Here is a 23,861-nt window from a genome sequence, read left to right on the forward strand (position 1 = left end):
ATGTATGCTACTTATATCTCAATAAAGCAGTTGAAAAGAAATCTGTACCTGATAACTATGAAATATAATTATTACACAAATGTGTGTATTTAGTGTAACATGTATCAACATATAGATTGCCTATCTCTGACATGTGGGAAAAATCACTTTTGTTTTTGCCTTCAATTCTTTACGAGAAGAAACTTTTCTGAGTCACATTTTTCATAGGAGAGACTTCAGTTTCCCTTGCAATGCCATTGGCAAAGATTGTTGATACACACTTTTGGATTGGACTTGACATCTTGTTGAAATCTGTTGAAATCTGAGGACTAATGCAAACTTCAGGCATTTTCTTATTTACTTTAATCAGATACAAACAGCCTGGAGGGCGAGTCATGACATCGCTTCATGACTTGTTAGCAGAAGTAGAAACCAGTGACATAAAACACCTGTGTGCACTCAGGGGCCAGTGGCTAGTACCCTCAGACCCCGTGGTGTCTCGATAGAATCACATATTTGCTAAAATAAAAAATACTCATTCTTTATGCAAAGTGTTATCAAACAACCTTGTGGATTAACTGAGAGAATTTTCAACATAATTAGAATCAGACCATATATATCCAGTAGATGGGATAAAAATTCTGGGCTTGCAAAACCTAAATATAAGATCAAGAAAAAAAAATCCACATAAAACTTGTCCAATTTTGCTAATACAAATAATATGTTTACTAATATATTTTACTAATTCCAATATATTGCTATATAAAAATGCTAATATATAACACTAATATTAATACATATTATGAACACCAATAATACTTATTAGTGGTATATAATAATAATGTGGTAAGAATATTATATCATATATTTTATATTTTAAATATATCACTTAATTTATGTATTACTTATTAACACTAATAAATATGAATTATTATTCTATTAGCTATATAATAATTATTATGATAGTAGTAATAATAGCTACCATTCTACTATTACTATTTGTCTTATTATCCCCTTTATTTTATAAATGAGAAACATTTACATTACTCTTCCCCAAACACACAACTATTAAGTGGTGAAGTTAGAATACAAACCTAAGTATCCTGATTTTAGAGCCTATTGTCTTTATTTTCAGCATTAATTTAATGTGTCTCTTCATCAAACCTACATTTCAGTACATTTAAATATGCTGAATTTCAAGTCAAATTTAAAAAATAATACAGCATCCCTAATGCCAAGTACTACATTTTTTTAAACCTTGGTCTGAAGGGAAAATTGAGTTTTGTATTAGTGATGAAAGGTAACATTAGCTGTTGAACATACAATCTCTCCTGCCCAGAAATCAGTCCCATGGTTGCACTTGACTTCAAGGCAGGTAGAAATTATGGTCTATCTGTGTTTCAAGAAAGAAAAGAAAAAAGGGTTCGGTGATCACATAATAATGTCTCTGCCATAAATTCCTACTCTATGCTCACATAGAATTGCTTGGAGGACAATCAGCTGATATCAAGGAGGACTACAGCAGTAAGTTTCAAAGTGTGGCCTGAGGTTCACGGAACGAGAACCCCTGGGGGTAATCTGCATTTTTAAATTAAATCCTCTGGGATTCTCTATGTTCACTGAAGATGAAGAACAACCATACTGTCCTAGAAGTTATAAAGACCCAGGCCAGCAAGAACATGGCTAAGGAGTGAAGCTGTCCATGGCAATCATGAATGTTTAGGTCACCATAATTTATTCCCAACCCCCCCATCCTTAATTGGTAGAGGCACGTGTTGTAAGGAGGCCCTCTTGTTCATGCAAATGAGGAATCAGCATATGAAATGTTAATAGAACCTTATAGGAAATGAGAGGGAGTGAGCATCTCCTTAAATTCTGTGCCCTAAGTAATGAATGCCTATTTCATATCCACACCAGATCATCTGACTCTGCTCCTGATCCTTATCTTCAGTTTACTGATTCATTCATTCATGCATATATCATGTATTTATTCAGCAAATTATCTTTTATCTATCTATCTATCTATCTATCTATCTATCATCTACCATCTATCTATCATCATCATCTATCAACAGCTAGTGTGATTTGAAATTGTACACAAGTTTAAAATTACATCATGTGTGTCTTCTTTATAGGTTCTATAATAGGTGCCATAAAATGTATATACTATGGTTAAAGATTCAGACAAAAATACAAGTAAGTATATAGATAAATCAAATAATTATAAAAATGCTAAATATTAAGTGATGGATGCTGAGATAGAAAGTTAGAAATGAGATCTAGTTTACGTTTGGTCATGGAAGGCTTTTCTGAGAATAAGTTTAAGAGACATCTAAGTGGAAACCTGAAACATAAGAACGTAAAAAAAATTATAAAAAATTGAACAAGAATGTCTAGAAAGTAAGAAATGCATATTTAAAAGCACCAAGGTAAAGATTGAGGCAAGCTTGATGGTCAGAAAGTGGGCCCATGTGCCTTGAACTTGGTGAGCAAAACAGAACTTGGTAAGATGTGGTTAGAAAAGTTTAGAGGGAGGGGCAGATCATGAGGACTCTGAAGACAATTATCATGTCTTCTGGTTTTATTTCAGATGAAAAGAAAAGTTACAGACAGGCTTTAAGCCAGTGAGTGGCATGATGCAATTTATTTTTCAAAGAAGGTTAATCCTTTTGCTCATTGTCTAGTTAGTGACTCAGCTTCCTAAACTTATTCATAGGAATTTTCTAAAAACTCTGATTTCCACACTACATGGCTATTTCTTGGTTATGTCCCTTAGAATATCTTCTGTAGCAGGGGTCCTGCATGAGCCAGTCTTGAGATTCAGATATGTCTATGTTAGGACTCAGGGTCTCCCAGGTATGTATGGGTTGACCACCTAGAGAGAGAAAGACTGAAGGGATGTGGTTGAAGATCAGTGATTCTGATTAGAGATAGATGGTGGGATACATTGGGTCTAGAAGAGATCAGAATGATTCCTGTTCCCTGTCCCAACCATATGCCCCATATTGGAAACTGTAGAGTGAAGGGTGGTAGCAGGAACTGAATTAATTTTTTAAAAATATATTTTATTGATTTTTTACAGAGAGGAAGGGAGAGGGACAGAGAATCAGAAACATTGATGAGAGAGAAACATGGATCAGCTGCCTCCTGCACACCCTGCACTGGGATGTACCCGCAACCAACCTACATGCCCTTGACCAGAATCGAACCTGGGTCCCTTGAGTCCACAGACTGGCGCTCTATCCATGGAGCCAAACTGGTTAGAGCTGAATGAGCTTTTTAAAGGCAGTTCATTGCATAACAGGAAGGCACCACTAAAGCAGGTTGACTGTGGTACTGGGTGACAAAAATGTGCAAAGGGCAGAAGCAGAAGCAGATCTCAGTTTTGTGAGGCTGGAATTTTATGCAATAGAAGTATACCATTTCAGAAAATGAATACAAATAATCAGTACAGCATAAGAAAGAAGTGATTTATGAGAAAAAGAGCCACAGTAAGTCACAATATATAAAAAACTGGCAAACACTATCAACATTACCAAGAAATCCATAAAATGATATTTTGATTCACTATCTAACACCTATATAAGTATTTTTCTACACTTTTGGGCTATATATCTTTTAATCACCACCTATTTATAGGAAATTTTTGTGATAATTTTATACGGAAAATAGAAAAATAGCTCAGCCTTTGCTGTTATCTCTGATCATAATTAGCCTTTAATTATTAGCAGTATTCATAAAACATGCAACTCCACTTACAAACATACTGGCTCTTTGTAGTATTTGGCAGGGAATAATAAACACAGAATAATGATAAATTCCACTTTTTGTGATGTACATCAACAAGACAAAAAAAGTATGGTGCATTTCCAATGATCTGTGCTACATCACCAGGTATGCTTTTGACAGAAGAGAACTTCTATTTTCTCTAGGCTCTTTTTTTTTTTTTTTTTTTGAAACCAAGTGTTCTGCTTGAAATTTTGTACATTTTTAAAATGGTAGAATTTTCCAGAATTAGCTCCTGGCTCATACATTTCAAAATTGTTTCTTCCTCCTCTCTAGCCATATAATTCTAGTTCTGGATGCCAGAGGACCCTTTAATATCACATTAAGTCATCTGGCCTTGAACTTCATGTCACAATGCTGGGTCAGTCAGTATATGGGGCAGTAGAAGTATTTCTAGAAGCCATTCCTATACTGAGTGGCTAGAAATGTAGCACAGAAGTAACTACAAAAATAGAATGCATCTATTCTACTAAATAAAAACTAAAGAATCGTCCTATTCAACTTTTTGTTAGCTGGATCCCCAAAATATCTTCAGCCATTCCAACACCTCTAGACAAAGGGATAAAAAGAAAGCAGTCTTAATTGATGGCAGTTTACATATATGCTGCTACTATTATAAAATATAGAATCGTGTAAACAATTTGCTAGGACCCTTTAATAGTGTCCCGGAGTACATCCACCTCTGGGTGGGAAAGAAAGGCATTTGCTCCCTTTCTGCATAAAATAGATGATTTTATTTTTCAGTCCTAGGATGATTTAAGAGAGCAAAACATTTGGAATCTCCAGGATGTCACAACCGTGGGAGACATGGGAAATAGTATTCTTGATACAGTGAGTAGCACTTCTCAGAAGTTGCAAGCAACAAAGAGAGTGCTGTACCACCCTAAAGTGGTAACTTCATTGGAAGGGAACCTCAGTGTGCATAGGGGGTGGGGTGGGAAGACAGGGATACCATGGAAGTGCATGAGTCATGGGAAGATTATAAGCAGGGACGAGATTCACCCCCAGGGCTTTCTGAAAAATTATTGGGGAGCAGGCCTTTCCCCAAAACTGTAAAATGGATTTCTATTAATGTCACTAAATGTACACAGTAACTGGGTAATGCCTGTTTTATTTCAAAATCCCAGAACCAATTTATACCGTGTTCCAAAGGGATTTAGACAATGGCGAGTGCCAGGATATCTCATCCACAACCTCACATTAGTGATGTGGCGCTGTGGCCCAGATGCTGTCCTCTGGATCCAATCATCTCCTAGGAGGCTACCAGGCACCTGTTCAATGTTGGCCTTGGCCAAATATCAAACTAACACCCAAAGGACACGCACTTGTAGTTTTATATATGACCCAGTCCTTGTTCTCCGACATCAACACTGAGAGAACTGCTGCTTATAGTTATAGACCCAAGAAGCATTGTGTGGTCAAGTGTGTCCCATCTGAGTCTTGGAAAAATTAGTAGTTACAGCCCTCACCCAGAGAGACCTCTCTTTCCCACCAACAAGACTTGGTTCTGCCCATGCTCCATCCCTAAAAAAATTGGATTCCTCCAACCAAATTTGAATTGCTCTATGATTATTTACCAGTCATTCTGTCATAGCCTAGAACCGTTGTTTTTAACCACTTGCCATTTCATTGGGCTAAGAATCAGGTGCTGACTTATGTATATCTACACAGAGGATAACCCCCTGGACTCCCAAAATACTAATGGATTATGAGGAGGCCAATAAGGGTATGAAAAAATCATAGCAAAGAACTTTTTTTCTTTGTATAGAATTTCAGTCTCCTATTTTCTTTCCCACCAGTCTTAGTGTAACATATAGTATGGGCCAGTCGCTTTACCTATATCATATAATTTGATTGTTAGGACAACCCTGCTAAGTAACATTATAACACTCATTTCAAAAATGCAAAAACAAATGCTCAGTGATATGAAGAAAGAAATATTACCTAGCAGGTTAATATTCATGGAGCTGGGATTCTAACCAAGATCTGCTGCCTCTGGGACTCCAAAAAGCAAAACAAAACAAAACAAAAAACACCTTCTGGATTTCCTTAAGAGAGAATGCAGTCCTGTCAGTGTTAAAATTGCTTGTTTCTTATGTTGGATAATGGCAAAAATAACAAAAATTAAATATTTAAAGGAATTCCTACTGAAAATCAAACATATAAATAAGTAATATGCATTCCTCCTGAGACATACACTGCCAGCCCTAAGCTTCATTCTTTCCCATTTCTTTAGAGACCTTTCAAAAGCAGAAGAGATATGTTAAATAATAAAAGTTCTACGAATACATACAATCTTTACCTACCATTTATTTCTTAAAGGCTTACAGAGTACTCTATGCATTTTTAAAATACTTCCAATAGCAACCCGATGAAATAAATATGATCCATTATACAGAAGGAAGAACTGAGGATTAGAAAGGGTAAGTGGCTTGTGCAAGGTAGCTAACCTAATGACACTTACTACAGCTTCACCTCACATCTCTCAGTTTCTGCCCTGGGCCTTCCCTGACACTATGGTGTGGTTGCTCTATCTGCAGTTACCAGGCATCATATCTTGATGTGAGTGTGAGTGAACTATCTCCCTGTGCGGCAACCCTTGACCAATGTGAAATGATGATTTCACATAGACCTTTGGGGTGGTGTGTGTGTGTGTGTGTGTGTGTGTGTGTGTGTGTGTGTGTGTGTTGGGGGAGGGGTTGCCATTAGGAGATGGCAGTGAATCAAGGTCCTAGGAATAAGTGATTCAAGCTTCTGGGACTTCATAACGGGGTAAAAGTTTCCATGCCCACCCTGTGAGAGTCTCTTATTCTTGGTGCCAACATGTTTCTTACTCCATCTCATGTATAACACGGTGCTAAGTAAAGCAGAACAGCAGAGAAATAAAACCCTTTGGATCACATATCACACAGATGGGATCTTGTTTGCCTTGGCCTAATATAACCTAAGTAAGTTGCCTCCAGTAAGAAATTAACCCAATCCTAAAAGTGTGATTTGTGAGAAATCAGCACCCATAGCTCTAATTCAGTGTCTATGTTTCCTAAGGTCTATGACCCCAAGAAAGAGACTAAACCACTTCAAGTCCCAACCATTCTTTGCAAAAGTGGGAGATATTACTTTGAAAATTTTAGACTCTTTCATAGAAAATTAAAATTCTGACTCTCAGTGCTTTTTGACAGTTACTAACACTGTACGAATTATTTGGAGCAGATGATGAAAATTGATTCAAGATTATTACACATGTTTTAATCTATCTTATTTGAAAGAGATGTATTAAAACTTTTATTCATGGATTCACAGAACATTTAATTAAAATTTAAAAAATACATTTATTATACTTAAAATGTAAAAATAATCTAACCACTGCTCACATGGTGGTCAGGCTATAGTTTGAAAAATACTTTTTAATAACAGCATCACAGTAATTTGATACTCACAAAACTCTTACAGTATTAATACTATTTATAATTTCCATTTGGGGAACAAGGAAGACAATTCAAAGAGGCTCTGCAATGTTCTTTCAGCTACATGGTAAATAGCTAGTGGACTCAAAGTTTTCCATCAAAGAATTTATCTTTCTAAAGCCAGTTCCACTAGAACAATACAACAACAACAACACACTGAAGATAGGAAATAAAAAATGTTTAACTAGATAGATAAAGACATATCAGTGTGCTGGGCATACCTTTGGTTTTGTAGAAATGTCCATTCTTCTTACATATACAATAAAGTCATTGAGGAAAAAGATAAATATCTCAGATAATGTTCTGTGTTCTTACTCTGGGACTTATACACAGTAAGTGCTAAGTTATTAATCACCAGATAGATGAATGATTGTGTGATAAATTGGGACTGAGAGTTAGGAACAAATGGATTTCCTCTAGGATCCTTTCCTTGACACCCTAGCCCTAGGCAGGACAGGATGCATCTTTGCTATAATAGTGTCAAGATCATTACATTTGTTATGGAACATTAGAATTTCTCCGTGTGGCCATATCTTGATAGCCTATAAGTTATATAAAAGGAAGCACCAAGTTATAGTCATCTTTTTGTCCTGTGCCCCTAGCATGTGGTAATAGAAGTAATATGTCTTAAATCAATAAATGAATAAAAGACAAATAATTTGCAAGAGAGAGAACAATTTGGTAGTTTGTTATTTATTAATATTGTAGTTTTATTTGAAACTGGACAGAGGGGCGGGATAAAAACATGAGTAGTAGACCCTTGGGGATGTTCACAGTTGGTGGTAGAATGGAGAAGGGAGATATAATAGAAGATCAACTGCAAGAACCAGAAAAACACAAGATCATGTAAATAAAGAAGAAAATGGCAAACTACTCTGTGGTCTTTCTGTATGATGTAATTATTATACCTCATACAAAATTTGTATTTAGCTGAATACTTAGAGTGCCTCCTTAAGTTGCAATTCAACTTTAATTTGGGCTGTGTAGTTATAACTGCAACGTCAGAGAACCTAAAACAAGTGAGGCACTGAAAACATGTGACTTTGGGTCTAGAATTTCTAATCCTTGCTGTGTGGGCTGGAGCCAATTAGCCTGAATATACCTCAATTTTGCTTGCACGGTGAAAACATCACCATCTCTCTCATTGGGTTGCTGTATGCATTCACTCATAAAACATTATGATAAAGCCCTTTGCAAATATGAAGTGTTATTGAAATGTAGAGTAATACACTGGACATCTTTGTTTTCCATCAGACGTCCCAAGAGACATTTCCTTCCTTCCAGAACATGTACACTCAATGAAGTGTCCATCTGGCAAGCCAGACTCTGCCAAGAGTGGAAAGGCAAATTATTAAAAGGTAAACAGCGGAGTGCTAGTGCACAAAGGTGGTAATAGACATGTAGCCCTGCCTGAATACTGGTGAAGAATAGGGATTAAGATGCCCTAGAATGTGCAATGTACATGCTATTTTCCCCAGGGAGAATGAAGGCAGGGAAAATTGCTGGCTACCTGGGCCCCTCTGCTTTCCCTCCAAAAACATTACACTTGGCTAATGGAGCTGTAACTTTGTTTTGATTTCCTGAGTGGTCTTGAGTTACCTAATATCTGGCTTGCTTCCCTAGATGGCTGCTTCTTAGATCTCTCCAGTAAAATCATACTTAAACCATTTTCATTAGGAACTGAGTACTACATGATCATAAAGTACCTTGTGAAATGCCTTGATTAGTGGAGATCAAAGGCTGACCTTCATTAGCTTTGCTTTCTTTCTCCTCCTGCATTGCCTTTGTGTTAAACTGCATTAACCTGACTAATCTCAGCTTTCCAAAGTTTGTACAATCTGGAAAAGATAACTTTTCCTGAGGAGTCTGGCTTTTCTTTGGAGCACATGGCTTACAGGTTTTCTGTGGCCCAGGCATACTCAACAAGCTGTCTATTCGGTCGATCCCATGGAGAGAAACAGCCCCTACTCTGAAAGTAGCATCACTGTGGTTGCTTCCGCAATGCCCCTGAGGGTGGAAAAAGACTTGGATTAACACCATGGCCAAAGGTTATGGCCTCTGAGCCTGGTTTTTCTCACTAAATTGAGTCATTCCAAACTCACTCAAGTGTCAAATCTGTTAACAAAGCTGTCCACCATAATGTGGTGGTAAGCGGTACTCTTCATTCAGAGTTTAAATTCTAGCCCCTTCACCTCTATGAGCTTCAGGTTTCTCATGTAAATTTGGGATATTAGTAGTGACTTCACAGAGCTGTTGTTAGGGGGGAAAAAAAGAATAAATGAGATAGCCCTGGCCAGTGTGCTCAGTGGTTAGACTGTCAGCCTGCCCAAGGAAGTGTAATGGGTTTGATTACAGGTCAAGGGCATGTACCTGGGTTGCAGGTTTGATCCCTGGCTCCTGTCAGGGTGCATGGGGGAGACAACCAATCAGTGTGTCTCTCTCACCTCTCTCTCTCTCTCTCCTTTAGTCCCTTCCACTCTCTCAAAAAATCAATGGAAAAAATATCCTCAGGTGAAGGTTAACAATAACAACAACAAAGAATAAATAAGATAATGTATAGAGAAGCCCTAACGTGATGGCTAGCGCATGGCAAACACTCAATGTACCCTTACAATTCTAGCAGGGAGAAGTGCTAATGCAAAACTGTGAAATACTAATTTTCTGGAAATTATTTCTGGTTGTTCATCCCCAGCAGCCTCCAATTTTCTTTTGGAGAGATAGCCCAGGGAGGAATGGAAGATGTTTCCTGGGATAAGCTATTTGGAGCCAGGCAAATCTCGTACCTTCCCACAAGCACACAGAAGAGGATGTTTACTCCTGTTCTAAGAGCAAGAGACACAGTGGAAGAAAATCTAGCTTTTGCATTATAAGGTTGTGTGATATGGAGTAGAGACAAGGTAAGCTTTTTTCTATATATACATGTATACACCTCCAATATATCACATATACACAGTCACACATACACACGGGGGCTGGGAGGGGGGGGGCGGAGAGAGAGAGAGAAATAGAGAGAGAGAGATTATAAGGAATTGGCTCACATGATTATGAAGGCTGAGAGAGCCAGAGAAACAGGAGAGCCAATGGTATAAATGCCAGTCTGAGTCTGAGTCCAAAGGCAGGAGAACATCTATGTCCCAGCTTGAAGATGATTAGGCAAAGACAGAGAATTCTTTCTTACTCAGTCTTTTTGTTGTATTCAGGCCTTCAATGGATTGGATGAGGCCCACCCACATTGGGGCAGGCAATCTGCTCTACTCAGCCTACTGATTCAAACGTGAATCTCATCCAGAAACACTTTCACAGACACACCCAGAAATAATGTTTAACCACCACAATGAATGACTAGCATCAATAAATCAACAAGTGTTAGCAAGGATGAGGAGGAAAGGGAACCCTCATGCAATGTTGGTGGGAATGCAGATTGGTGCAGCCACTGTGGAAAGTGGTATGTGACATTTGATTCTCTCCATTCAAGTTTCCCAGACGCTGTATCCCACAAGATATGTCTCTGATATTAACCCCACTGGATATGTCTCTAGTTATCATCTGGGGAAGTGGAAATAGAAGGGTTAGGTTTTGTTTCTGTTTATCTAGAAGTATCTTTGGTGCAGTGGAAATGAGAGGTAACGATAGTAGAGAAAAGTTTAGTTTGTCCTGACAACTAATAAAATGGAAGTACCACCCCGTATACAGGGCATTAAACACTACAGGGATTAAACAAACTGTATATGAAAGTGACTTTGGAATTAAAATGTAATGTAGGGTGGGGTGAAATAGAGTCAAGGGATGGGGTATACCTCTCAATGTGTCCTTTTATAGGAAATATACTATTTTAGGAGGGGAACTCAGACAAATAATTTGCTTTATGTGCTTGTCATCTCAGCCCAGTCCATACCATGGTAGTTTTTTGGGTAAAATATTGTGGGGTTATGAAAAATAATGACAAACAGCAGTGTGAGGTGATACCATGTAGCAGTTAAAAACTTGGACTCTGAATTCAGAGATATAGTTGGAACTCAGTTTCGCTATTTAATAGCTGTGACATGTTGGGGGAGATAGTTAATGCCCTGAGATTTATTTCCTCATCTGTGGTGTGGGAATGCTGAGCCTACCTAATTCTTAGGGGGTGATGACTAAACTAGAGGGAGTGCTTTAGTGTTAGACACATAGATTATTTTATGTGATCTTTCCAGCATAGTGAGTAGCTATTATTAGCTCTATTCTATGGGATGAGGGATATGAGGCTCACGGATTTTTGAAGTGTACCAAATCTACACAGAAGTAAAAGTGCTAGGGCTGAGAAACACATTTGCCTGCTTCCTAATCTCAAGCTCTCTCTACCATTCCACACCACCTGCATTCTGTTTCGGAATCTCTCTTATTTGTGCTTCTTTCATTTCCTCCTTTACAGCCTCAGCTCTCAGGAAATAGGCCAAGTCTAGACTTTCTTTCTATCCCCCCAATTGTTTAATTAGTGGAGATAATTTATTCACCATTATTTGTTGATTGCTTTGTTCAATTAAAAAAATCTATTTTTTCAGGATACAGATACATTTTTTTAAATTTACTTAAACCTAAGTATTTCATTTTCTTTAAAACAATGGTAAATAATATTTCGTATTTAATGTCAGCTTCACGTTTGTTTTATTACATAAAAATCTAATTTATTTTCATGTTTCGATCTCAAGTCCTGTGACCTTGCTGAACTCAGTTCTAGCAGGGTTTTTTTTTTTTTTTTTTTTTTTTTTTTTTTTTGTGTGTGTGTGTGTGTGTTGTTGTTGTGTGTTTTTTTTTGCAGGGTCGGGGTGGGGAGGGTGGATGGTGAGTAGAGTGTGGTGGATTCCTTGGAATTTTCTATGTAGACAACATCCATAAGTGGTCACAATTTTATTTCTCTTTTTCCACTCTGTCTTCCATTTTGCCTGTCTTCCCTATTGCAGTAGCTAGAACACCCAGTACTCTGTTGAATAAGAGCGAGGACAGCAGATATCCATGTTCTGTTCCCAATCTTTGAGGGACAGTATCTTACTCTCTCATTAAAGGTAATGTTAGCTGTAGAATTTTTGTGGGTTCTCTTTATAACGTTGAGGAAGTTTCCTTTAATTCTTAGTTTTCCAATAATTGTTATCATGAAATGATATTAGGTTCTGTCAAATTTTTTTCTGAATCAATTAACATTATCATAGATTTTTATTTTATTTTCCCCCTTTGATATGGTAGTATACATGGATATACTATTTGTGAATATTAAATGACTTGATACCTAGAATAAATCCCACTTGGCCATCTTATACATTTTTTAATCCACTGTATTTAATTTGCCAATGTTTTTGAGGCATTTTGTGTCAAGTTCATGAGATACTGGTCTGTTTTACTGTCTCTTCTGCTTTGTCAGGGCCTTATTAAATAAGATGGGAGTGTTCCTGCTATTAGTGATTTGTGTTTTCATTTTTTTCCCTTTTGTCAGTCTTGCTAGAAGTTTATTAATGCTATCATTTTTTGAAAGAACCATATTTTTTGTTTCATTGACTTTGTCTATTGTTTTTCTGTTTCAGTATCATTGATTTCTGGTATTACTTTATTCCTTCTGTTTCCTGTGGGCTTATTATACTATTTGTTTCATATATATATATATATATATATATTTAAATTTTTTATTGTTTAAAGTATGACATATGTGTCCTTTTCCCCCCATTGACTTCTTCCTGGTTGTTCCCACCCCCCAGCACATGCCCTCACCTGCCTCCCATCTATGTCCATGGGTTATGCTTATATGCATGCATACAAGTCCTTTGGTTGATCTCTTCCTATATCTTTGAAATAGGACCTGATATTATTCATTTGACATATCTCCTCTGTTCTAATATAAGGATCTGGTGCTATAAATTTCCCTCTTGACACTACTTTAGTTGCATTTCACATGTTTTGATATGGTGTGCTTTTACTTTCATTCAGTGCTATGTATAAATTATTTCTATTGAGACTTCTTTTTTAATTTATGAATTATTTAGCAGTGTGTTATTTAATTTTCAAGTGTATAGAGATTTTCCTATGTTCCTTCTGTTATTTCTGCTTACTTGGTACCATTATGGTCAGAGAATATGGTATGAATAGTTCAATTCTTTTAAATTTGTGAGATTTGTTTTATGGCCTGAGATATTTCTATCTTGAAAGTTCCATGGGAGTTTTGGGGGAAAAATATTCTATTTCTGTTGAGTAGGGCACTTTATGTATACATATTAGGTACTGTTTATTGATTATTATAATAATCATCTTTTAGGGGAAAAAAAGAAATTAAGGCTTGGGAAAGTTAAGCAACTGACTTAGGATGACAGCCAAGGAATAGAGGAATGGGGTCTTGAACACAATTCTATCTGATTCCAAAGCCTGTGCTTTTCCCCATTATTTTAGTGTTTCTCAAACTTGAGTAGACTCCTTTTAAAAGGAACAAAAGTCTGTTTAATATAGATTTAAATTATTTTTGTTATAATGTTGCTAAAATATGCACAAATCTAAACCTATATGTAACTCCTTATGCCTATACATTATTTAAGCTATAAAATAGAAACACATCAATAATTAAATGCAGACAAAAGATGCAACCCAGCAAAATTCAATTTAGTAATGTGATGGATGTTGTTGTTTACTTGAAACTAAAAACCACTCACAAAGAAACATGGTATTCACTGTTAAGTTTCTTTTTATTTTGTGGTCATTATGCCCGTACAGCTGTATGCTGTGAGATCAGTCATTTTTCCCACTGTGTTTCAACTACTGCAAAACCATAACATGATGTAATTTGGCCCTTACTTGGCAGAAATTCATCATTTACATAGTAATGCTGCCTCCATTTTTTTTTACTTTAGTTCAGAATAAAGTAGAACTACTTTATATAAAATTAAAAATATTTTGCACAGCAAAAAAAAAAAAACATCAACAAAATGAAGACAACCTACTGAATGGAAGAATACATTTGCCAATGATACATCTGATAAAGGGTTAATATCCAAAATATTTAAAGAACTCATGTAGCTTAACACTAAACAAACAAACAAACAAACAACTGCCAACAATAAGCAATTAGATTAAAATATGGGCAGAGGACCTGAATAGACATTTTTTTCCCAAAAAGGACATATAGATGGCCAATAGACATATAAAAAGATGCTCACCATCACTAATCATCAGAGAAATACAAATTAAACCCGCAATGAGATGTCACCTCACACCTATCAGAATGGCTATCACCAATAAATCAACAAAAAACAATGTTGGCAAAGATGTGGAGAAAAGGGAACCCTCATGCACTATTGGTGGGATTGCAAATTGATGAAGTCATTATGGAAAGCAGTATAGAAATTTTACAAAAAATTCAAAATAGAATTACCATATGATCCAGCAATCCCACTTCTTGTATTTATCCAAAGGTATCTAAAACACTACTTTGAAAAGATATATGCATCCCTATGTTCACTGCAGCATCATTTACAATAGCCAAAAAAATAGAAGCAACCTAAGTGTCCATTAGTAGAAAATTGAATAAAGAAGAGGTGGTACATATATACAATGGACTATTACTTGGCCATGAAAAAGAATGAAAACTTACCATTTGCAACAACAGACATGAACCTAGAGGATATTAAGCTAAGTGAAATAAGTCAGAGGAAAGACAAATACCATATGATTTCCCTTATATGTGGACTCTAAAAAAATAAATGAGCAAACAAAACAAAATAAACTCATAGATACAGAAAACAAACTAATATTTGCCAAATGGGAGGCAGTTGGGTGGATGAATGAGGAAGGTGAAGGGATTAAAAAGTACAAATTGGCAATTGCAAAATAATTATGGGATATAAAGTATAAGATAGGGAATATAGCCAATAATGTTATAGTAACTATGTATAGTGCCAGGTAGGTACTAGACATATTAGGGGGCTCACTTCATAAGTTATATAAGTGTCTATCCACTATATGCTTACACCTGAAACTAATATAAATGTTGAATGTCAACTGTAATTTAACAATAAAAATAAATAAACAAAACAAGACAAAACCCCACTATTAAGGTCTTTGAATATGGAGGCAACTATTAGTTGTGAGATTGCCATAAAATGGTAAAAAAAAATATGCTTATGTAGATATTTTTAGAATGACATTGATATGAAATTTCCAAGTTAAAAATTCTCATGGATTTAGGATTATGCTCAAGGATAATCAAAGAAACAAAAAACCAAAAATCTTAGTTTAGGAAATTCTGAGCTGTTCACTGTTGGTCTAATTGCTGTGTTCTGTGAGGAAGACCCTTTAGCTTTTGCTCTAAATGATTTAGAATAATGTTTGAGTAGAGTTAGCTGGAAGAAGTTAAGAAAAGAAACTGAATCACTTTTTCAAATTTTTGTACAATGTAAAGTGACAGATATTCTTTCTGAACATGTAGAATTAATTATGTTGGAGTGGAGTGGTTTTCACTTATGGCTCACTTTGCCAATTGAGAAAAAGGAAATCATGATTATGGATGACTATTATTTCACTCATTTAAAGGGACAGTCAATGACTATTATCTGGCATGCTATCATTTACAAAAGGCTTTCCCCAACTTGATTATCTTCCATCTTCAACCACACCCAGAGGAAGACATTCTCAAAGTAATAATCATAAGTTGGGGAATTGTTAACCCGATGTCCTAAACTCTTAGCTTCTCTGCTTTCTGCTATTGTAAGCCATCTGCCATAAGGTAGTGCTCCATGCCCTCTCTCTTAGACACAAATAGGAAAAAATGCACCTTATACCCGATATTGCTCCCCAGTTCCTCCATATTCAGAGACAAGGAAGCCTCAACTTTCACAAACGTCCTAGTAAAATGTTAACAGCATGGGGGCTCCGGCCTTAGACTTCATCTTTCTCACTTACCAGTTCTGTGACTATAGGAAAGTTATACAGAATCTCCAAGCTGCATTATCCTCATCTGAAAAATAAAAATAACAGTGCCCTTCTTATGAGGTTATTTTAAAGACTAAGAAAATATATTAAGAACTTCGCATGACCCTTGTGTATAGCACTAATAATATACTGCTTGCCAGTACTCTTCAGACCCTCTTGTTACAAAAAATACGTTTTTATTGATTTCAGAGAGAGGAAGGGAAAAGGGGAGAGAACTAGAAATATCAATGATGAGAATCATTGATTGCCTGTCTCCGGCATGTCCCCTACTGGGGATCAACCCCGCAACCCAGGCAGGTGCCCTGACTGGGAATCAAACTGTCACCTCCTTCCTGAGTTATGGGTCTATGCTCAACCACTGAGCCACACCAGCTGGGCCAGACCCTCTAAGTGCTTTATACCAGTATATTAAGTCAACTAATAGTCTCACATAAAACCCTATGAGTTAAATATTATTTTGTTCACATTTGACATATGTGAAAACTATGGGGCAGAGAGATTGAGTTATCTAAGTTGCACAGCTGGTAAGTGATGGAAGTGAAATTTGAACCCAGACTTGTGGACCCAAAATCTATGTTCCAGAAGCTGTGCTTATTAGAAGGCTCTATATTACTTCTCCATGTTTGCTAGCTCTTACTATGGTAACTAGAGAAAGGGATTCTGTTATTTAACCCCCCTCATCTTGTCATCCCATCTCAGCTCTTTCCTGAAAAACTGAAACACTGCTCAAATTGTTTACCCTGCTTATAGTCTTAGCGCCACCTAATCCATTTTCCACACTGCAGCTAGCATGATGTTTAATATAATCACTCCTCTTCCTCATTACAATCTTTATAAGTTTAATTATCATCCTCAAAATATCACCATGATCTGTGCCCTGCTTTCCTTTCCAATCTAATTCCTTTTGCTCCCTCCCAATTTTGACAGTCTAGGAATCCAGACTATTTGTAGTTTCCTGAATATACCATCCGGCTTTATTATACTTTGAAGTATTTTTTTTCTTGCTGTTTTGGCCATATTTTTATGAATGGCTAAAGCCTTTATATACTTTAAAACGCCTTCAAAACTCATTTCAAACACCCTTTATACAGGAAGTCTTTTTTGATATTCTTGCTTATACTTCCTGAATTCTAGATATGATTGTATTCACATTTACTAAGCCAGAAGAAGGTATTCTGATTCTAGAAGGAAAAAAAAGGCACCTAAGGGTATTGGTAATATCAATTACTATGCAGAACAGTGATATGGGGATTTGTATATCAGAGTTGCTTTGGGCAAAAACCAAATAGCAACCGAACCAAATATTATCCCCAGATTTCTTGCTGGAACAATGGCAGTGTTGAGTGAATTCAGCTCTGGTTGTGTTCATGTATCAAGAAATATTTGTATAAGACTTGATGATCAGCAAAACTCAGCACATGTTTTCCCAAGACCTCCCCACCTCTTCTTTCTCCCTCCCACCCCAACCCCTTCTTATTAAGCTCATGTTTGTCAAGGAAAGTTTGGCCTCTATGAATCCGATTTGCTTACATTTGACTTGTGAACAATGTTTTGTAAGAGAAGTTGATGTCCAAGAAGGCTTTTGAGCCTCTTTTGTGGATCTTTAAGACATTTTTCCCTGAGTACTGAAAAACTATTTCAGGCCAAATCTGAGTAAATGAGAACTTCAACTGACTGAAGACTGTGGAAGGGATCAAAATATATTCATGAACGTGCTGGCATGTGCTCTTACCCTAAAGTTATATCTCCATTCATGAGAAAGGTTTTCAATTTCTTCCTGAAGGTAAATTTCAGGAAGTGGGCAGTTGCACAACATGACCAAAGGAACCCTTCTTAAAATATTACATAGTTCCCTGGGCCCTACTGGGATTTCTTTGTCCTTGATGTCTTACTAAGATTTCAAAATCAGAAGGCACCACCTCCCAGACAATAACTACTCTGAGTCAAGGATTTCTTTCAGAATGACCTTTGGTTTTCTGCCAGCTAAGGTAAAGCAGAGTCCTTCCTGCCAAGCCACCTGGCTCCTTGTTTCCTGGCGATCCCAGGTAGCCAGGCCCAGTCTGTGGAAGAGCGAGCAAGCCTCAGAAAAGATAATGCAATCCATGTGTCCCAGAATAAATGTCTCTGTTTTTACTGCATGGCTGTAAGTCATTTATTCAAAGATTCCAAATTATATTTTAAAAGTTCAACAAATAGTTCATTGTACAACAGACTTGGGCACTTAATTAGAAACTGCAGTCCTTTTCCCATTTTATGTAATATTATAATGGCCCTTTTCTTCTGTTATCCAAATATTGTAGCCATTTTATCTTTGTAAGATGTCTTGCACAGTACACCACAAAAGTAGTGTGACTATGTACAAGTTAGACAATTATGGCCTCGTTTGAGAAAAGAGTTTTTGAGAACATGTCCTTAATATTTCTTCCTGGTCACTTTGTCTAATTCCTACCAAACCACAGGATGTTCTAACTTTAAAACCCACCACAAAGGCAACAAAGCCCTTGTCTGGTTACTAAATACTCTTGGAGGCTTTCTTTTTGGAAACTCATTTTAGCTCTCTACCATTGCACATCACTAGAGGAAAATCATCTCTGCTTCAAAGCCAGAGAATAGAAATTGAATGGAATCAACTCTTTGAATGTGTTGACCCCCATGACATCCTGATTTATCATTCTGAAACCTTACTACCCTCTTGCGCTGCTCAGCAACCCTTAGAGAAAGGAAGATATGGTCACAGATTCTCTGCCTCTAAATATCTGGATGAGAACTAGAAACTCAGTTACCTAATGCCAAACAGCTGGATATGTGAATACATCTTGATGTTTCCCTTCTTTATTCCATTTGAAGCCAGATGTTTGGCATCACATAGACAACACCTAATGTTTCTAAAAAGGTTTTCAAAAATATTACAACTCTTCAGATTGGGAAGAAGGGAAAACAAGGACCTAGAAAGACAGAACTGAAGTCTATATAATCATGAAATATTTCAATACATTAACTATAAACTCATTCAGGAAATCTCAGAATACTGGAAACACTCTTTGAAATTTGAGGGTCTGTAAGCCACAAACAAAAGGACAACTGAGTTAAGAATAAACATATGGAGCTTATTACACCAGAGGTAGGGAATAAAGATACACATACTAATTCAAAAATATGTATATGCATTCACAGATGATCGACAGTTATTAAAGGAAACAAAAATATTTTGAATACATTGCTAACTTTTGACACTGGTGTCATGGAGGACAATTCTGACTTTCAGTGCACATTACTTGGAGTAACTGTCTGTTTCCATGCACTGGGTTGGTTGAAATCCAATCTGGCAATTGTTACTTGCATGGTAGCTGCTTATAATTATTTGTTGAATGAATATGAATATGTATAGTGCTTTCAAGTACATAAACTCTTACATATGCATTCTCATTTCATCCTTATTATAGTCCTTTGATATTGAAAAGGAAGAAAATTCCCAAGAGAACTGAGACAGAGGTAGCCTGGGAGAGAAGGGAAATAGGAGAGTAATTACAGTTTTGGGCTGTGGAGTCAGAAACTGTCTAGAATTCTGGCTTTCCAAATCACAGGCTTTATCATCTTAGACAAGTTACTAAAAATCTCCAAATCTTAATTTCCATGTAGGCAACATGAAAATAATGAAAAGTCTACCTCATTGGGTTTTTGTGAGAATTAATGCAATATCCCATATAAAGCATATAATCCAGTGTATGGCACACAGTAAATAGTCAATAAATATAAGCTACTTTAGAGATAAGAAAATTTATTTGCGAAGATATTAAGTAGTCTAATTATCCTACAAAACATGGCTTGTTAATTATAGTGCTGATGATCAAACAGAATTCTTCACATTTGAGCACTGTATTCTTTCCATGTGCATGGCATATGCTATTTGGCCAAAGACAAAAGACTAGACTGAGATGTACAAGAAGAAAGAAGCCTGGCATTTGGTATCGGTATAGTTCTCCTGTACAATGACAAAAAAGGAGCTCTAGAACTCATTAAGTATTGTATATTTTAAATGGACTTTGTTTGCTTTATGATAAAAATATCCAATTTATTTTTGATTGATGACAGTCAACCATATGTTTGAATTTGTGAGCTCACCACAATCATCTTGGCTATGATTGCCATTTGTTAAATAGATTCTATCTACAGTTTCAAGTAACAACAAATATTTGCATTTATATGAGATGGCTTTTGGCTAGAAGAGGATTAGACAAAATGATCTGAAGGAAATATTGCAGAAGTGCTCTTTAACATCAAATGAGAACAAGTGTAGCGTGACAATTAATTAACGTCCTTTCCAAGATGTCTTACAAAACAAGCCAGCCAGTGTGTTTGAATAATAGAAGAAAAGATCTTCTATAACATTCTTTTCAATAGTACAGGGTGGGGCAAAAGAAGGATTAGAGCTGTGAATATGCGAAACCAATGCTTGTTCTTGTATTATTATTTATTAATTATTGTATTATTTTCCATACGAACAACTGTAAATCTATTTTTGCCCCACCCTGTATATAATCATCAAAAAATATTTCATCGACAACATGATTATTTGCATTTAAGGGTAGAATGTAGAGTGATTTTATATTTCCCTCTCTCTACATGCAAATAAATCAGGTTATTACATAGCATGGGCACCAAGGTCCCAGTTGCTTATCTTAGCTCCACTACACCACCTCTTCCTTTACTACCACCATCCCGTGGAACATGCATCTTGTGGTGCAGAAATAAGGACTAGCTTAGAAATCAGATAGTCCGGGTTCAAATCCTACTGCTAAACTTTTTAGCCGTGTGACCCTGAGCAAGGCACTTCCCCTCTGTAACTGTTCCTTCACTATTTAAATAAGAATGTGAATGACCTGTTCCCTGCTCTGCCTGGGTAGCCATTGCCAGCACCTGCTCTAATCCATCCTTCCCCAAACTACCTCCCACTGGCTCCCAGGAAGACTCCCTTATTGGACCTGCTTCTTGGTCCCAGCCTCTCTCCGCTTTAGGTTGCAAGGGCTGGGGGAGACCAGAAGATTTCTGGCTTAATAATACTGTGTATAATCTAGGCTGGCTTGTTGAAAACAGAATGATATACTATACATTCAGCAAGTATAATCTCCACCTGTAGCATTACACCTCTAGGAGTTAAAATAATTTTAATTTTAAATAAAAGGAATAAGGAATGAAAACCTCAGTGTCCCTCTACTGTTACAAGATCAGGTAGGGAATTTATAAGTGGGTTCAAGAAAGGATCCTATCTTCTTTGAACTATTTAAACCATTTAGCTCACATTCCCTCCTCTTCTATGTGATTTATCTGTTCTGTTTTAGTGCTTATTATCTCTGTGGAAGTCCTATAATACACCATTCCCTCTCTTCCCCTCCCTCTTTTCTCTTTTTCCTTCCTACCCCTGACTCTCACTCCTTCCCTTCTTTCCGCCCTCTCCCTTTCTTCTCCCTCTCCTCTCCTCTCTCTCTTATTAATTGCAGTTTGAGCCTTTGAAAGGCAGACCCAATATTTGGTTCCTTGTTTTGTGTCCTGCAATTTAGCACAGATTAGGTCACATGATAAGTGTTCAATCACTGTCTCTCATTTGAATTGATCATCATAAACAAAATTCCTGCAGCTGGTATGGACCAGAGCCTTTTCCATCGGAAGTACTTCCACCCAGAGCATGGAGAAATGAGAAAAGAGTAAATAATCTAACCTAAAATGTTGTGAAGCGCCATGACACACCCAGAATGCAACAGTCCAAATATGAATTCACTCCTTGGCTTATTTTTCATTTTTCATTGGCTTCAAAACTGACATTGAGTCATAGGCCAGACTGTGATACAAATAAAACAATATTTGGGTTTTCCTGATATATTCTTTTTGTGTTGTACACTAAAATTCATATGCCTCACCAATGGATCACTGAAAAAACATAATAGAATCTTACGGAAAAAATTTAAAATAAACCTATAAGTACATAAATAAACAATAGTGCTTAACAAATAAAACACTCCAGAGTCTTAGCAGACCCTTCTAAGAGCTTCAGTGAAACCTACATTCAAAACATCTCTTAAATGGCAGAAAAGAGACAATAGACATCATTTAGGTTAGATAGAGGATTTTAGTATGAATGTATTAAGAAAGAATCATTTATTAATACTGTTTTAATAGAAAAATATTTGACAAAAAAGATATACATAGTTCTTTTTTAAAAACTTTATTGTTGAAAGTGTTACAAATGTCTTCCTTTCTCCCCGCTGCTCCCCCATTGACTCCCTCCACCCAACTCCCACTCCCTCCACCCTGCTCCTGCCTCCTCCCCAGGCCTTCCTTACACTATTATTTGTCCATGGGCTATACATATCTATAATAATAAAAGGGTAATATGCTAATTAGACCGGACATCTTCTGGATGTCCTTCCTGATGAAAGCTGGGGTCGGAGGGAAGCCATCCCGGGTCCTGGGTGCCTGCTGGCGGCTGGAGGAGGGAAGCCTGGGTCCCGGGTGCCAGAGGGAAGCCAGTGCCGGAAGCCAGGGAAAGGAAGGCCTACTCTTGCACAAATTTTTGTGCATTGGGCCTCTAGTAAGTGCATATAAGTTCTTTGCTTAATCTCTTCCCATATCCCCCTTCTGAAATACATCAGTCTGTAGCAGGTTTTGATGTCTCTGGATCTGTTTTTCTCTTCAGCTTATTTTGTTCATTAGATTCCACATATAAGTGAGATCATGTGATACTTGACTTTCTCTGACTGGCTTACTTTGTTTAGCACAATACTTTCCAGGTCCCTCCATACTGTATCAAAGGGTAAGAGATCCTCCTCTTTTACAGCTGCATAGTATTCCATGGTATAAATGTACCACAGTTTTTTAATCTATTCATCTACTCCTGGGCACTTGGGCTGTCTCCAGGTCTTAGCTATTGTAAATGATGCGCTGCTATGAACATAGGGGTACATATATCCTTTCTGATTGTTCTTTTTAGATGTTTATTATATATATCCCTACATTATTCAGTAGTAATAGTCATAGATATATTAGTAATAAAAATATTTAAACTAATGTATTGGGCACACACTGTCAGTCCTTGTATTCAGGTTTGTGTATTATCTTATTTAAAGCTCAAATAAATTTATGAGATAGAAAGTTGAGTCTTAAGAACGTTAAATAAATTGTCAAAGCTGTGAACACATTGAGTAGCAGGGTCAATATTCAAACCTGGAGTCTCACTTCAAAGCCCCCAGTCTTAATCACTACAACATACTTAGTAGATATTATAATATTTTTACCCAAATTATTTTAAAATCAAGATGCAAATTTAAGAAATTCACTGTATACATGAATACTAGTTACTTTAATATTTTTAACATCAAACTAGATGGACATTAAATCACAGGACCTCACATGTTTCTTATATAAATTTTCCAGTGAATAGTAGCCAAAAGCTGAAGCAACCTTGATTTTAGTACCCGGGCAGAAATAATCTTGCTGGCCAATACTCTTCCCATGCTCAACGCCCCATGCTTCCCTTCATGTCCTCTCCCAAACTCTTCACATAAAGATAATTTACATAGGCTAATATCCAGGCCAGATTAAGACTTTAGAAAACTTAAATACTAAAAGATTATGATATACAATAAAGTAAAAATAATGCTAAACTGGAAAATTAAAATTAATGTACAGGTGAAA

Source organism: Myotis yumanensis, unplaced genomic scaffold (assembly GCF_028538775.1).
Source record: "Myotis yumanensis isolate MYYU_CA2020_CCGP unplaced genomic scaffold, mMyoYum1.0.hap1 SCAF_15, whole genome shotgun sequence".
NCBI classification, from domain to species: domain Eukaryota; kingdom Metazoa; phylum Chordata; class Mammalia; order Chiroptera; family Vespertilionidae; genus Myotis; species Myotis yumanensis.